This window comes from Parasteatoda tepidariorum, chromosome 5 (assembly GCF_982258835.1).
Source record: "Parasteatoda tepidariorum strain Cologne lab strain chromosome 5, Ptep-v5.0, whole genome shotgun sequence".
Lineage (NCBI taxonomy): Eukaryota > Metazoa > Arthropoda > Arachnida > Araneae > Theridiidae > Parasteatoda > Parasteatoda tepidariorum.
In genome coordinates, this window is record NC_141759.1 from 31,096,967 (window position 1) to 31,111,966 (window position 15,000).

The 15,000-nt window shown below is 33.9% G+C and overlaps 6 non-coding genes across 6 annotated transcripts; all 6 read left to right on the plus strand.

The window, feature by feature from the left end:
- The first annotated feature begins 2,756 nt into the window (after nucleotides 1-2,756).
- Nucleotides 2,757-2,829, plus strand: TRNAK-CUU (transfer RNA lysine (anticodon CUU)). The gene has a single exon. It is a non-coding gene; the product is annotated as a tRNA-Lys (tRNA).
- A 233-nt stretch (nucleotides 2,830-3,062) lies between these two features.
- Nucleotides 3,063-3,135, plus strand: TRNAK-CUU (transfer RNA lysine (anticodon CUU)). The gene has a single exon. It is a non-coding gene; the product is annotated as a tRNA-Lys (tRNA).
- Nucleotides 3,136-5,222: 2,087 nt separating this feature from the next.
- TRNAK-CUU (transfer RNA lysine (anticodon CUU)) lies at nucleotides 5,223-5,295 on the plus strand. Its single transcript has one exon. It is a non-coding gene; the product is annotated as a tRNA-Lys (tRNA).
- Nucleotides 5,296-7,693: 2,398 nt separating this feature from the next.
- TRNAK-CUU (transfer RNA lysine (anticodon CUU)) lies at nucleotides 7,694-7,766 on the plus strand. Its single transcript has one exon. It is a non-coding gene; the product is annotated as a tRNA-Lys (tRNA).
- Nucleotides 7,767-8,310: 544 nt separating this feature from the next.
- TRNAK-CUU (transfer RNA lysine (anticodon CUU)) lies at nucleotides 8,311-8,383 on the plus strand. Its single transcript has one exon. It is a non-coding gene; the product is annotated as a tRNA-Lys (tRNA).
- A 3,316-nt stretch (nucleotides 8,384-11,699) lies between these two features.
- On the plus strand, nucleotides 11,700-11,772 carry TRNAK-CUU (transfer RNA lysine (anticodon CUU)). Its single transcript has one exon. It is a non-coding gene; the product is annotated as a tRNA-Lys (tRNA).
- Nucleotides 11,773-15,000: the final 3,228 nt, after the last annotated feature.

Genomic DNA, 15,000 nt, shown 5'->3' on the forward strand with positions numbered 1-15,000 from the left:
GAGCACGAGACTCTTAATATCGGGGTCGTGGTTTCGAGCCCCACGTTGGGCGCTATAGTTTTTTTATCATTTAGGATGCTTTTTAAATATATGAATCTCTGTATACTTCTCTTCTGGATATAAAATACTACAAGCCTAAATTAAAGACTGCGTTAAATTTTTGCTGCTACTGCTACTTCTCTAGCCATTTTTCAACAATATTTAATCATCTAAATTATTTTTTATGTTTGTGGAACTAAACATTGTACTTTTTTTTATGTGAATTTATTTTTTGTTCACGCTTGAAGCCCGGCTAGCTCAGTCGGTAGAGCACGAGACTCTTAATCTCTGGGTCGTGGGTTCGAGCCCCACGTTGGGCGCTATTGTTTTTTTATTATTTAGGATGCTTTTTAAATATATGAATCTCTGTATACTTCTCTTCTGGATATAAAATACTACAAGCCTAAATTAAAGACTGCATTAAATTTTTGCTGCTACTGCTACTTAATCTCTAGAAATTTTTCAACAATATTTAATCATCTAAATTATTTTTTATGTTTGTGGAACTAAACATTGTACTTTTTTTATGTGAATTTATTTTTTGTTCACGCTTGAAGCCCGGCTAGCTCAGTCGGTAGAGCACGAGACTCTTAATGTCGGGGTCGTGGGTTCGAGCCCCACGTTGGGCGCTATAGTTTTTTTATTATTTGGGATGCTTTTTAAATATATGAATCTCTGTATACTTTTCTTCTGGAAATAAAATACTACAAGCCTAAATTAAAAACTGCATAAAATTTTTGCTGCTACTGTTACTTAATCTCTAGCCATTTTTCAACAATATTTAATCATCTAAATTATTTTTTATGTTTGTGGAACTAAACATTGTACTTTTTTTTATGAGAATTTATATTTTGTTCACGCCTGAAAAACGGCTAGCTCTGTCGGTAGAGCACGAGACTCTTAATATCGGGGTCGTGGTTTCGAGCCCCACGTTGGGCGCTATAGTTTTTTTATCATTTAGGATGCTTTTTAAATATATGAATCTCTGTATACTTCTCTTCTGGATATAAAATACTACAAGCCTAAATTAAAGACTGCGTTAAATTTTTGCTGCTACTGCTACTTCTCTAGCCATTTTTCAACAATATTTAATCATCTAAATTATTTTTTATGTTTGTGGAACTAAACATTGTACTTTTTTTTATGTGAATTTATTTTTTGTTCACGCTTGAAGCCCGGCTAGCTCGGTCGGTAGAGCACGAGACTCTTAATCTCGGGGTCGTGGGTTCGAGCCCCACGTTGGGCGCTATTGTTTTTTTATTATTTAGGATGCTTTTTAAATATATGAATCTCTGTATACTTCTCTTCTGGATATAAAATACTACAAGCCTAAATTAAAGACTGCATTAAATTTTTGCTGCTACTGCTACTTAATCTCTAGAAATTTTTCAACAATATTTAATCATCTAAATTATTTTTTATGTTTGTGGAACTAAACATTGTACTTTTTTTATGTGAATTTATTTTTTGTTCACGCTTGAAGCCCGGCTAGCTCAGTCGGTAGAGCACGAGACTCTTAATCTCGGGGTCGTGGGTTCGAGCCACACGTTGGGCGCTATAATTTTTTTATTATTTGGGATGCTTTTTAAATATATGAATCTCTGTATACTTCTCTTCTGGATATAAAATACTACAAGCCTAAATTAAAGACTGCATTAAATTTTTGCTGCTACTGCTACTTAATCTCTAGCCATTTTTCAACAATATTTAATCATCTAAATTATTTTTTATGTTTGTGGAACTAAACATTGTACTTTTTTTATGAGAATTTATTTTTTGTTCACGCTTGAAGCCCGGCTAGCTCAGTCGGTAGAGCACGTGACTCTTAATCTCGGGGTCGTGGGTTCGAGCCCCACGTTGGGCGCTATAGTTTTATTATTTAGGATGCTTTTTAAATATATGAATCTCTGTATACTTCTCTTCTGGATATGAAATACTACAAGCCTAAATAAAAGACTGCATTAAATTTTTGCTGCTGCTGCTGCTACTTAATCTCTAGCCATTTTTCAACAATATTTAATCATCTAAATTATTTTTTATGTTTGTGGAACTAACCATTGTACTTTTTTTATGTGAATTTATTTTTTGTTCACGCTTGAAGCCCGGCTAGCTCTGTCGGTAGAGCACGAGACTCTTAATCTCGGGGTCGTGGGTTCGAGCCCCACGTTGGGCGCTATAGTTTTTTTATTATTTGGGATGCCTTTTAAATATATGAATCTCTGTATATTTCTCTTCTGGAAATAAAATACTACAAGCCTAAATTAAAAACTGCATAAAATTTTTGCTGCTACTGTTACTTAATCTCTAGCCATTTTTCAACAATATTTAATCATCTAAATTATTTTTTATGTTTGTGGAACTAAACATTGTACTTTTTTTTATGAGAATTTATATTTTGTTCACGCCTGAAAAACGGCTAGCTCTGTCGGTAGAGCACGAGACTCTTAATCTCGGGGTCGTGGTTTCGAGCCCCACGTTGGGCGCTATAGTTTTTTTATCATTTAGGATGCTTTTTAAATATATGAATCTCTGTATACTTCTCTTCTGGATATAAAATACTACAAGCCTAAATTAAAGACTGCATTAAATTTTTGCTGCTACTGCTACTTCTCTAGCCATTTTTCAACAATATTTAATCATCTAAATTATTTTTTATGTTTGTGGAACTAAACATTGTACTTTTTTTTATGTGAATTTATTTTTTGTTCACGCTTGAAGCCCGGCTAGCTCAGTCGGTAGAGCACGAGACTCTTAATCTCGGGGACGTGGGTTCGAGCCCCACGTTGGGCGCTATTGTTTTTTTATCATTTAGGATGCTTTTTAAATATATGAATCTCTGTATACTTCTCTTCTGGATATAAAATACTACAAGCCTAAATTAAAGACTGCATTAAATTTTTGCTGCTACTGCTACTTCTCTAGCCATTTTCAACAATATTTAATCATCTAAATTATTTTTTATGTTTGTGGAACTAAACATTGTACTTTTTTTTATGTGAATTTATTTTTTGTTCACGCTTGAAGCCCGGCTAGCTCAGTCGGTAGAGCACGAGACTCTTAATCTCGGGGTCGTGGGTTCGAGCCCCACGTTGGGCGCTATTGTTTTTTTATTATTTAGGATGCTTTTTAAATATATGAATCTCTGTATACTTCTCTTCTGGATATAAAATACTACAAGTCTAAGTTAAAGACAGCATTAAATTTTTGCTGCTACTGCTACTTAATCTCTAGCCATTTTTCAACAATATTTAATCATCTAAATTATTTTTTATGTTTGTGGAACTAAACATTGTACTTTTTTTATGTGAATTTATTTTTTGCTCACGCTTGAAGCCAGGCTAGCTCAGTCGGTAGAGCACGAGACTCTTAATCTCGGGGTCGAGGGTTCGAGCCCCATGTTGGGCGCTATAGTTTTATTATTATTTAGGATGCTTTTTAAATATATGAATCTCTGTATACTTCTCTTCTGGATATAAAATACTACATGCCTAAATTAAAGACTGCATTAAATTTTTGCTGCTACTGCTACTTAATCTCTGGAAATTTTTCAACAATATTTAATCATCTAAATTATTTTTTATGTTTGTGGAACTAAACATTGTAATTTTTTTAATGTGAATTTATGTTTTGTTCACGCTTGAAGCCCGGCTAGCTCAGTCGGTAGAGCACGAGACTCTTAATCTCGGGGTCCTGGGTTCGAGCCCCACATTGGGCGCTATAGTTTTTTTATTATTTGGGATGCTTTTTAAATATATGAATCTCTGTATACTTCTCTTCTGGATATAAAATACTACAAGCCTAAATTAAAGACTGCATTAAATTTTTGCTGCTACTGCTACTTAATCTCTAGCCATTTTTCAACAATATTTGATCATCTAAATTATTTTTTATGTTTGTGGAACTAAACATTATACTTTTTTTATGAGAATTTATTTTTTGTTCACGCTTGAAGCCCGGCTAGCTCAGTCGGTAGAGCACGAAACTCTTAATCTCGGGGTCGTGGGTTCGAGCCCCACGTTGGGCGCTATAGTTTTTTTATCATTTAGGATGCTTTTTAAATATATGAATCTCTGTATACTTCTCTTCTGGATATAAAATACTGCAAGCCTAAATTAAAGACAGCATTAAATTTTTGCTGCTACTGCTACCTAATCTCTAGCCATTTTTCAACAACATTTAATCATCTAAATTTTTTTTTATGTTTGTGGAACTAAACATTGTACTTTTTTTATGTGAATTTATTTTTTGTTCACGCTTGAAGCCCGGCTAGCTCAGTCGGTAGAGCACGAGACTCTTAATCTCGATTTCGTGGGGTCGAGCCCCACATTGGGCGCTATAGTTTTTTTATTATTTGGGATGCTTTTTAAATATATGAATCTCTGTATACTTCTCTTCTGGATATAAAATACTACAAGCCTAAATTAAAGACTGCTTTAAATTTTTGCTGCTACTGCTACTTAATCTCTAGCCATTTTTCAACAATATTTAATCATCTAAATTATTTTTTAAGTTTGTGGAACTAAACATTGTACTTTTTTTATGAGAATTTATTTTTTGTTCACCCTTGAAGCCCGGCTAGCTCAGTCGGTAGAGCACGTGACTCTTAATCTCGGGGTCGTGGGTTCGAGCCCCACGTTGGGCGCTATAGTTTTATTATTTAGGATGCTTTTTAAATATATGAATCTCTGTATACTTCTCTTCTGGATATGAAATACTACAAGCATAAATTAAAGACTGCATTAAATTTTTGCTGCTACTGCTACTTAATCTCTAGCAATTTTTCAACAATATTTAATCATCTAAATTATTTTTTATGTTTGTGGAACTAAACATTGTACTTTTTTTTATGAGAATTTATATTTTGTTCACGCCTGAAAAACGGCTAGCTCTGTCGGTAGAGCACGAGACTCTTAATCTCGGGGTCGTGGTTTCGAGCCCCACGTTGGGCGCTATAGTTTTTTTATCATTTAGGATGCTTTTTAAATATATGAATCTCTGTATACTTCTCTTCTGGATATAAAATACTACAAGCCTAAATTAAAGACTGCATTAAATTTTTGCTGCTACTGCTACTTCTCTAGCCATTTTTCAACAATATTTAATCATCTAAATTATTTTTTATGTTTGTGGAACTAAACATTGTACTTTTTTTTATGTGAATTTATTTTTTGTTCACGCTTGAAGCCCGGCTAGCTCAGTCGGTAGAGCACGAGACTCTTAATCTCGGGGTCGTGGGTTCGAGCCCCACGTTGGGCGCTATTGTTTTTTTATTATTTAGGATGCTTTTTAAATATATGAATCTCTGTATACTTCTCTTCTGGATATAAAATACTACAAGCCTAAATTAAAGACTGCATTAAATTTTTGCTGCTACTGCTACTTAATCTCTAGCCATTTTTCAACAACATTTAATCATCTAAATTTTTTTTTATGTTTGTGGAACTAAACATTGTACTTTTTTTATGTGAATTTATTTTTTGTTCACGCTTGAAGCCCGGCTAGCTCAGTCGGTAGAGCACGAGACTCTTAATCTCGGGGTTGTGGGTTCGAGCCCCACGTTGGGCGCTATAGTTTTTTTATTATTTTGAATGCTTTTTAAATATATGAATCTCTGTATACTTCTCTTCTGGATATATAATACTACAAGCCTAAATTAAAGACTGCATAAAATTTTTGCTGCTACTGTTACTTAATCTCTAGCCATTTTTCAACAACATTTAATCATCTAAATTTTTTTTTATGTTTGTGGAACTAAACATTGTACTTTTTTTATGTGAATTTATTTTTTGTTCACGCTTGAAGCCCGGCTAGCTCAGTCGGTAGAGCACGAGACTCTTAATCTCGATTTCGTGGGGTCGAGCCCCACATTGGGCGCTATAGTTTTTTTATTATTTGGGATGCTTTTTAAATATATGAATCTCTGTATACTTCTCTTCTGGATATAAAATACTACAAGCCTAAATTAAAGACTGCTTTAAATTTTTGCTGCTACTGCTACTTAATCTCTAGCCATTTTTCAACAATATTTAATCATCTAAATTATTTTTTAAGTTTGTGGAACTAAACATTGTACTTTTTTTATGTGAATTTATTTTTTGTTCACGCTTGAAGCCCGGCTAGCTCAGTCGGTAGAGCACGAGACTCTTAATGTCGGGGTCGTGGGTTCGAGCCCCACGTTGGGCGCTATAGTTTTTTTATTATTTGGGATGCTTTTTAAATATATGAATCTCTGTATACTTCTCTTCTGGAAATAAAATACTACAAGCCTAAATTAAAAACTGCATAAAATTTTTGCTGCTACTGTTACTTAATCTCTAGCCATTTTTCAACAATATTTAATCATCTAAATTATTTTTTATGTTTGTGGAACTAAACATTGTACTTTTTTTTATGAGAATTTATATTTTGTTCACGCCTGAAAAACGGCTAGCTCTGTCGGTAGAGCACGAGACTCTTAATATCGGGGTCGTGGTTTCGAGCCCCACGTTGGGCGCTATAGTTTTTTTATCATTTAGGATGCTTTTTAAATATATGAATCTCTGTATACTTCTCTTCTGGATATAAAATACTACAAGCCTAAATTAAAGACTGCGTTAAATTTTTGCTGCTACTGCTACTTCTCTAGCCATTTTTCAACAATATTTAATCATCTAAATTATTTTTTATGTTTGTGGAACTAAACATTGTACTTTTTTTTATGTGAATTTATTTTTTGTTCACGCTTGCAGCCCGGCTAGCTCAGTCGCTAGAGCACGAGACTCTTAATCTCGGGGTCGTGGGTTCGAGCCCCACGTTGGGCGCTATTGTTTTTTTATTATTTAGGATGCTTTTTAAATATATGAATCTCTGTATACTTCTCTTCTGGATATAAAATACTACAAGCCTAAATTAAAGACTGCATTAAATTTTTGCTGCTACTGCTACTTAATCTCTAGAAATTTTTCAACAATATTTAATCATCTAAATTATTTTTTATGTTTGTGGAACTAAACATTGTACTTTTTTTATGTGAATTTATTTTTTGTTCACGCTTGAAGCCCGGCTAGCTCAGTCGGTAGAGCACGAGACTCTTAATCTCGGGGTCGTGGGTTCGAGCCACACGTTGGGCGCTATAATTTTTTTATTATTTGGGATGCTTTTTAAATATATGAATCTCTGTATACTTCTCTTCTGGATATAAAATACTACAAGCCTAAATTAAAGACTGCATTAAATTTTTGCTGCTACTGCTACTTAATCTCTAGCCATTTTTCAACAATATTTAATCATCTAAATTATTTTTTATGTTTGTGGAACTAAACATTGTACTTTTTTTATGAGAATTTATTTTTTGTTCACGCTTGAAGCCCGGCTAGCTCAGTCGGTAGAGCACGTGACTCTTAATCTCGGGGTCGTGGGTTCGAGCCCCACGTTGGGCGCTATAGTTTTATTATTTAGGATGCTTTTTAAATATATGAATTTCTGTATACTTCTCTTCTGGATATGAAATACTACAAGCCTAAATTAAAGACTGCATTAAATTTTTGCTGCTGCTGCTGCTACTTAATCTCTAGCCATTTTTCAACAATATTTAATCATCTAAATTATTTTTTATGTTTGTGGAACTAACCATTGTACTTTTTTTATGTGAATTTATTTTTTGTTCACGCTTGAAGCCCGGCTAGCTCAGTCGGTAGAGCACGAGACTCTTAATCTCGGGGTCGTGGGTTCGAGCCCCACGTTGGGCGCTATAGTTTTTTTATTATTTGGGATGCTTTTTAAATATATGAATCTCTGTATATTTCTCTTCTGGAAATAAAATACTACAAGCCTAAATTAAAAACTGCATAAAATTTTTGCTGCTACTGTTACTTAATCTCTAGCCATTTTTCAACAATATTTAATCATCTAAATTATTTTTTATGTTTGTGGAACTAAACATTGTACTTTTTTTTATGAGAATTTATATTTTGTTCACGCCTGAAAAACGGCTAGCTCTGTCGGTAGAGCACGAGACTCTTAATCTCGGGGTCGTGGTTTCGAGCCCCACGTTGGGCGCTATAGTTTTTTTATCATTTAGGATGCTTTTTAAATATATGAATCTCTGTATACTTCTCTTCTGGATATAAAATACTACAAGCCTAAATTAAAGACTGCATTAAATTTTTGCTGCTACTGCTACTTCTCTAGCCATTTTTCAACAATATTTAATCATCTAAATTATTTTTTATGTTTGTGGAACTAAACATTGTACTTTTTTTTATGTGAATTTATTTTTTGTTCACGCTTGAAGCCCGGCTAGCTCAGTCGGTAGAGCACGAGACTCTTAATCTCGGGGACGTGGGTTCGAGCCCCACGTTGGGCGCTATTGTTTTTTTATTATTTAGGATGCTTTTTAAATATATGAATCTCTGTATACTTCTCTTCTGGATATAAAATACTACAAGCCTAAATTAAAGACTGCATTAAATTTTTGCTGCTACTGCTACTTAATCTCTAGCCATTTTTCAACAATATTGAATCATCTAAATTATTTTTTATGTTTGTGGAACTAAACATTGTTCTTTTTTTATGAGAATTTATTTTTTGTTCACGCTTGAAGCCCGGCTAGCTCAGTCGGTAGAGCACGAGACTCTTAATCTCAGGGGTCGTGGGTTCGAGCCCTACGTTGGGCGCTATAGTTTTTTTATCATTTAGGATGCTTTTTAAATATATGAATCTCTGTATACTTCTCTTCTGGATATAAAATACTACAAGCCTAAATTAAAGACTGCATTAAATTTTTGCTGCTACTGCTACTTCTCTAGCCATTTTCAACAATATTTAATCATCTAAATTATTTTTTATGTTTGTGGAACTAAACATTGTACTTTTTTTTATGTGAATTTATTTTTTGTTCACGCTTGAAGCCCGGCTAGCTCAGTCGGTAGAGCACGAGACTCTTAATCTCGGGGTCGAGGGTTCGAGCCCCACGTTGGGCGCTATTGTTTTTTTATTATTTAGGATGCTTTTTAAATATATGAATCTCTGTATACTTCTCTTCTGGATATAAAATACTACAAGTCTAAGTTAAAGACAGCATTAAATTTTTGCTGCTACTGCTACTTAATCTCTAGCCATTTTTCAACAATATTTAATCATCTAAATTATTTTTTATGTTTGTGGAACTAAACATTGTACTTTTTTTATGTGAATTTATTTTTTGCTCACGCTTGAAGCCAGGCTAGCTCAGTCGGTAGAGCACGAGACTCTTAATCTCGGGGTCGAGGGTTCGAGCCCCATGTTGGGCGCTATAGTTTTATTATTATTTAGGATGCTTTTTAAATATATGAATCTCTGTATACTTCTCTTCTGGATATAAAATACTACATGCCTAAATTAAAGACTGCATTAAATTTTTGCTGCTACTGCTACTTAATCTCTGGAAATTTTTCAACAATATTTAATCATCTAAATTATTTTTTATGTTTGTGGAACTAAACATTGTAATTTTTTTAATGTGAATTTATTTTTTGTTCACGCTTGAAGCCCGGCTAGCTCAGTCGGTAGAGCACGAGACTCTTAATCTCGGGGTCCTGGGTTCGAGCCCCACATTGGGCGCTATAGTTTTTTTATTATTTGGGATGCTTTTTAAATATATGAATCTCTGTATACTTCTCTTCTGGATATAAAATACTACAAGCCTAAATTAAAGACTGCATTAAATTTTTGCTGCTACTGCTACTTAATCTCTAGCCATTTTTCAACAATATTTGATCATCTAAATTATTTTTTATGTTTGTGGAACTAAACATTATACTTTTTTTATGAGAATTTATTTTTTGTTCACGCTTGAAGCCCGGCTAGCTCAGTCGGTAGAGCACGAAACTCTTAATCTCGGGGTCGTGGGTTCGAGCCCCACGTTGGGCGCTATAGTTTTTTTATCATTTAGGATGCTTTTTAAATATATGAATCTCTGTATACTTCTCTTCTGGATATAAAATACTGCAAGCCTAAATTAAAGACAGCATTAAATTTTTGCTGCTACTGCTACCTAATCTCTAGCCATTTTTCAACAACATTTAATCATCTAAATTTTTTTTTATGTTTGTGGAACTAAACATTGTACTTTTTTTATGTGAATTTATTTTTTGTTCACGCTTGAAGCCCGGCTAGCTCAGTCGGTAGAGCACGAGACTCTTAATCTCGATTTCGTGGGGTCGAGCCCCACATTGGGCGCTATAGTTTTTTTATTATTTGGGATGCTTTTTAAATATATGAATCTCTGTATACTTCTCTTCTGGATATAAAATACTACAAGCCTAAATTAAAGACTGCTTTAAATTTTTGCTGCTACTGCTACTTAATCTCTAGCCATTTTTCAACAATATTTAATCATCTAAATTATTTTTTATGTTTGTGGAACTAAACATTGTACTTTTTTTATGAGAATTTATTTTTTGTTCACCCTTGAAGCCCGGCTAGCTCAGTCGGTAGAGCACGTGACTCTTAATCTCGGGGTCGTGGGTTCGAGCCCCACGTTGGGCGCTATAGTTTTATTATTTAGGATGCTTTTTAAATATATGAATCTCTGTATACTTCTCTTCTGGATATGAAATACTACAAGCATAAATTAAAGACTGCATTAAATTTTTGCTGCTACTGCTACTTAATCTCTAGCAATTTTTCAACAATATTTAATCATCTAAATTATTTTTTATGTTTGTGGAACTAACCATTGTACTTTTTTTATGTGAATTTATTTTTTGTTCACGCTTGAAGCCCGGCTAGCTCTGTCGGTAGAGCACGAGACTCTTAATCTCGGGGTCGTGGGTTCGAGCCCCACGTTGGGCGCTATAGTTTTTTTATTATTTTGAATGCTTTTTAAATATATGAATCTCTGTATACTTCTCTTCTGGATATAAAATACTACAAGCCTAAATTAAAGACTGCATAAAATTTTTGCTGCTACTGTTACTTAATCTCTAGCCATTTTTCAACAATATTTAATCATCTAAATTATTTTTTATGTTTGTGGAACTAAACATTGTACTTTTTTATGAGAATTTATATTTTGTTCACGCTTGAAGAACGGCTAGCTCAGTCGGTAGAGCACGAGACTCTTAATCCCGGGGTCGTGGGTTCGAGCCCCACATTGGGCGCTATAGTTTTTTTATCATTTAGGATGCTTTTTAAATATATGAATCTCTGTATACTTCTCTTCTGGATATAAAATACTACAAGCCTAAATTAAAGACTGCATTAAATTTTTGCTGCTACTGCTACTTCTCTAGCCATTTTTCAACAATATTGAATCATCTAAATTATTTTTTATGTTTGTGGAACTAAACATTGTTCTTTTTTTATGAGAATTTATTTTTTGTTCACGCTTGAAGCCCGGCTAGCTCAGTCGGTAGAGCACGAGACTCTTAATCTCAGGGGTCGTGGGTTCGAGCCCTACGTTGGGCGCTATAGTTTTTTTATCATTTAGGATGCTTTTTAAATATATGAATCTCTGTATACTTCTCTTCTGGATATAAAATACTACAAGCCTAAATTAAAGACTGCATTAAATTTTTGCTGCTACTGCTACTTCTCTAGCCATTTTCAACAATATTTAATCATCTAAATTATTTTTTATGTTTGTGGAACTAAACATTGTACTTTTTTTTATGTGAATTTATTTTTTGTTCACGCTTGAAGCCCGGCTAGCTCAGTCGGTAGAGCACGAGACTCTTAATCTCGGGGTCGTGGGTTCGAGCCCCACGTTGGGCGCTATTGTTTTTTTATTATTTAGGATGCTTTTTAAATATATGAATCTCTGTATACTTCTCTTCTGGATATAAAATACTACAAGTCTAAGTTAAAGACAGCATTAAATTTTTGCTGCTACTGCTACTTAATCTCTAGCCATTTTTCAACAATATTTAATCATCTAAATTATTTTTTATGTTTGTGGAACTAAACATTGTACTTTTTTTATGTGAATTTATTTTTTGCTCACGCTTGAAGCCAGGCTAGCTCAGTCGGTAGAGCACGAGACTCTTAATCTCGGGGTCGAGGGTTCGAGCCCCATGTTGGGCGCTATAGTTTTATTATTATTTAGGATGCTTTTTAAATATATGAATCTCTGTATACTTCTCTTCTGGATATAAAATACTACATGCCTAAATTAAAGACTGCATTAAATTTTTGCTGCTACTGTTACTTAATCTCTGGAAATTTTTCAACAATATTTAATCATCTAAATTATTTTTTATGTTTGTGGAACTAAACATTGTAATTTTTTTAATGTGAATTTTTTTTTTGTTCACGCTTGAAGCCCGGCTAGCTCAGTCGGTAGAGCACGAGACTCTTAATCTCGGGGTCCTGGGTTCGAGCCCCACATTGGGCGCTATAGTTTTTTTATTATTTGGGATGCTTTTTAAATATATGAATCTCTGTATACTTCTCTTCTGGATATAAAATACTACAAGCCTAAATTAAAGACTGCATTAAATTTTTGCTGCTACTGCTACTTAATCTCTAGCCATTTTTCAACAATATTTGATCATCTAAATTATTTTTTATGTTTGTGGAACTAAACATTATACTTTTTTTATGAGAATTTATTTTTTGTTCACGCTTGAAGCCCGGCTAGCTCAGTCGGTAGAGCACGAAACTCTTAATCTCGGGGTCGTGGGTTCGAGCCCCACGTTGGGCGCTATAGTTTTTTTATCATTTAGGATGCTTTTTAAATATATGAATCTCTGTATACTTCTCTTCTGGATATAAAATACTGCAAGCCTAAATTAAAGACAGCATTAAATTTTTGCTGCTACTGCTACCTAATCTCTAGCCATTTTTCAACAACATTTAATCATCTAAATTTTTTTTTATGTTTGTGGAACTAAACATTGTACTTTTTTTATGTGAATTTATTTTTTGTTCACGCTTGAAGCCCGGCTAGCTCAGTCGGTAGAGCACGAGACTCTTAATCTCGATTTCGTGGGGTCGAGCCCCACATTGGGCGCTATAGTTTTTTTATTATTTGGGATGCTTTTTAAATATATGAATCTCTGTATACTTCTCTTCTGGATATAAAATACTACAAGCCTAAATTAAAGACTGCTTTAAATTTTTGCTGCTACTGCTACTTAATCTCTAGCCATTTTTCAACAATATTTAATCATCTAAATTATTTTTTATGTTTGTGGAACTAAACATTGTACTTTTTTTATGAGAATTTATTTTTTGTTCACCCTTGAAGCCCGGCTAGCTCAGTCGGTAGAGCACGTGACTCTTAATCTCGGGGTCGTGGGTTCGAGCCCCACGTTGGGCGCTATAGTTTTATTATTTAGGATGCTTTTTAAATATATGAATCTCTGTATACTTCTCTTCTGGATATGAAATACTACAAGCATAAATTAAAGACTGCATTAAATTTTTGCTGCTACTGCTACTTAATCTCTAGCAATTTTTCAACAATATTTAATCATCTAAATTATTTTTTATGTTTGTGGAACTAACCATTGTACTTTTTTTATGTGAATTTATTTTTTGTTCACGCTTGAAGCCCGGCTAGCTCTGTCGGTAGAGCACGAGACTCTTAATCTCGGGGTCGTGGGTTCGAGCCCCACGTTGGGCGCTATAGTTTTTTTATTATTTTGAATGCTTTTTAAATATATGAATCTCTGTATACTTCTCTTCTGGATATAAAATACTACAAGCCTAAATTAAAGACTGCATAAAATTTTTGCTGCTACTGTTACTTAATCTCTAGCCATTTTTCAACAATATTTAATCATCTAAATTATTTTTTATGTTTGTGGAACTAAACATTGTACTTTTTTATGAGAATTTATATTTTGTTCACGCTTGAAGAACGGCTAGCTCAGTCGGTAGAGCACGAGACTCTTAATCCCGGGGTCGTGGGTTCGAGCCCCACATTGGGCGCTATAGTTTTTTTATCATTTAGGATGCTTTTTAAATATATGAATCTCTGTATACTTCTCTTCTGGATATAAAATACTACAAGCCTAAATTAAAGACTGCATTAAATTTTTGCTGCTACTGCTACTTCTCTAGCCATTTTTCAACAATATTTAATCATCTAAATTATTTTTTATGTTTGTGGAACTAAACATTGTACTTTTTTTTATGTGAATTTATTTTTTGTTCACGCTTGAAGCCCGGCTAGCTCAATCGGTAGAGCACGAGACTCTTAATCTCGGGGTCGTGGGTTCGAGCCCCACGTTGGGCGCTATTGTTTTTTTATTATTTAGGAAGCTTTTTAAATATATGAATCTCTGTATACTTCTCTTCTGGATATAAAATACTACAAGCCTAAATTAAAGACTGCATTAAATTTTTGCTGCTACTGCTACTTAATCTCTAGCCATGTTTCAGCAATATTTAATCATCTAAATTATTTTTTATGTTTGTGGAACTAAACATTGTACTTTTTTTATGAGAATTTATTTTTTGTTCACGCTTGAAGCCCGGCTAGCTCAGTCGGTAGAGCACGAGACTCTTAATCTCAGGGGTCGTGGGTTCGAGCCCCACGTTGGGCGCTATAGTTTTATTATTATTTAGGATGCTTTTTAAATATATGAATCTCTGTATACTTCTCTTCTGGATATGAAATACTACAAGCCTAAATTAAAGACTGCATTAAATTTTTGCTGCTGCTGCTGCTGCTACTTAATCTCTAGCCATTTTTCAACAATATTTAATCATCTAAATTATTTTTTATGTTTGTGGAACTAACCATTGTACTTTTTTTATGTGAATTTATTTTTTGTTCATGCTTGAAGCCCGGCTAGCTCAGTCGGTAGAGCACGAGACTCTTAATCTCGGGGTCGTGGGTTCGAGCCCACGTTGGGCGCTATAGTTTTATTATTATTTAGGATGCTTTTTAAATATATGAATCTCTGTATACTTCTCTTCTGGATATGAAATACTACAAGCCTAAATTAAAGACTGCATTAAATTTTTGCTGCTGCTGCTGCTACTTAATCTCTA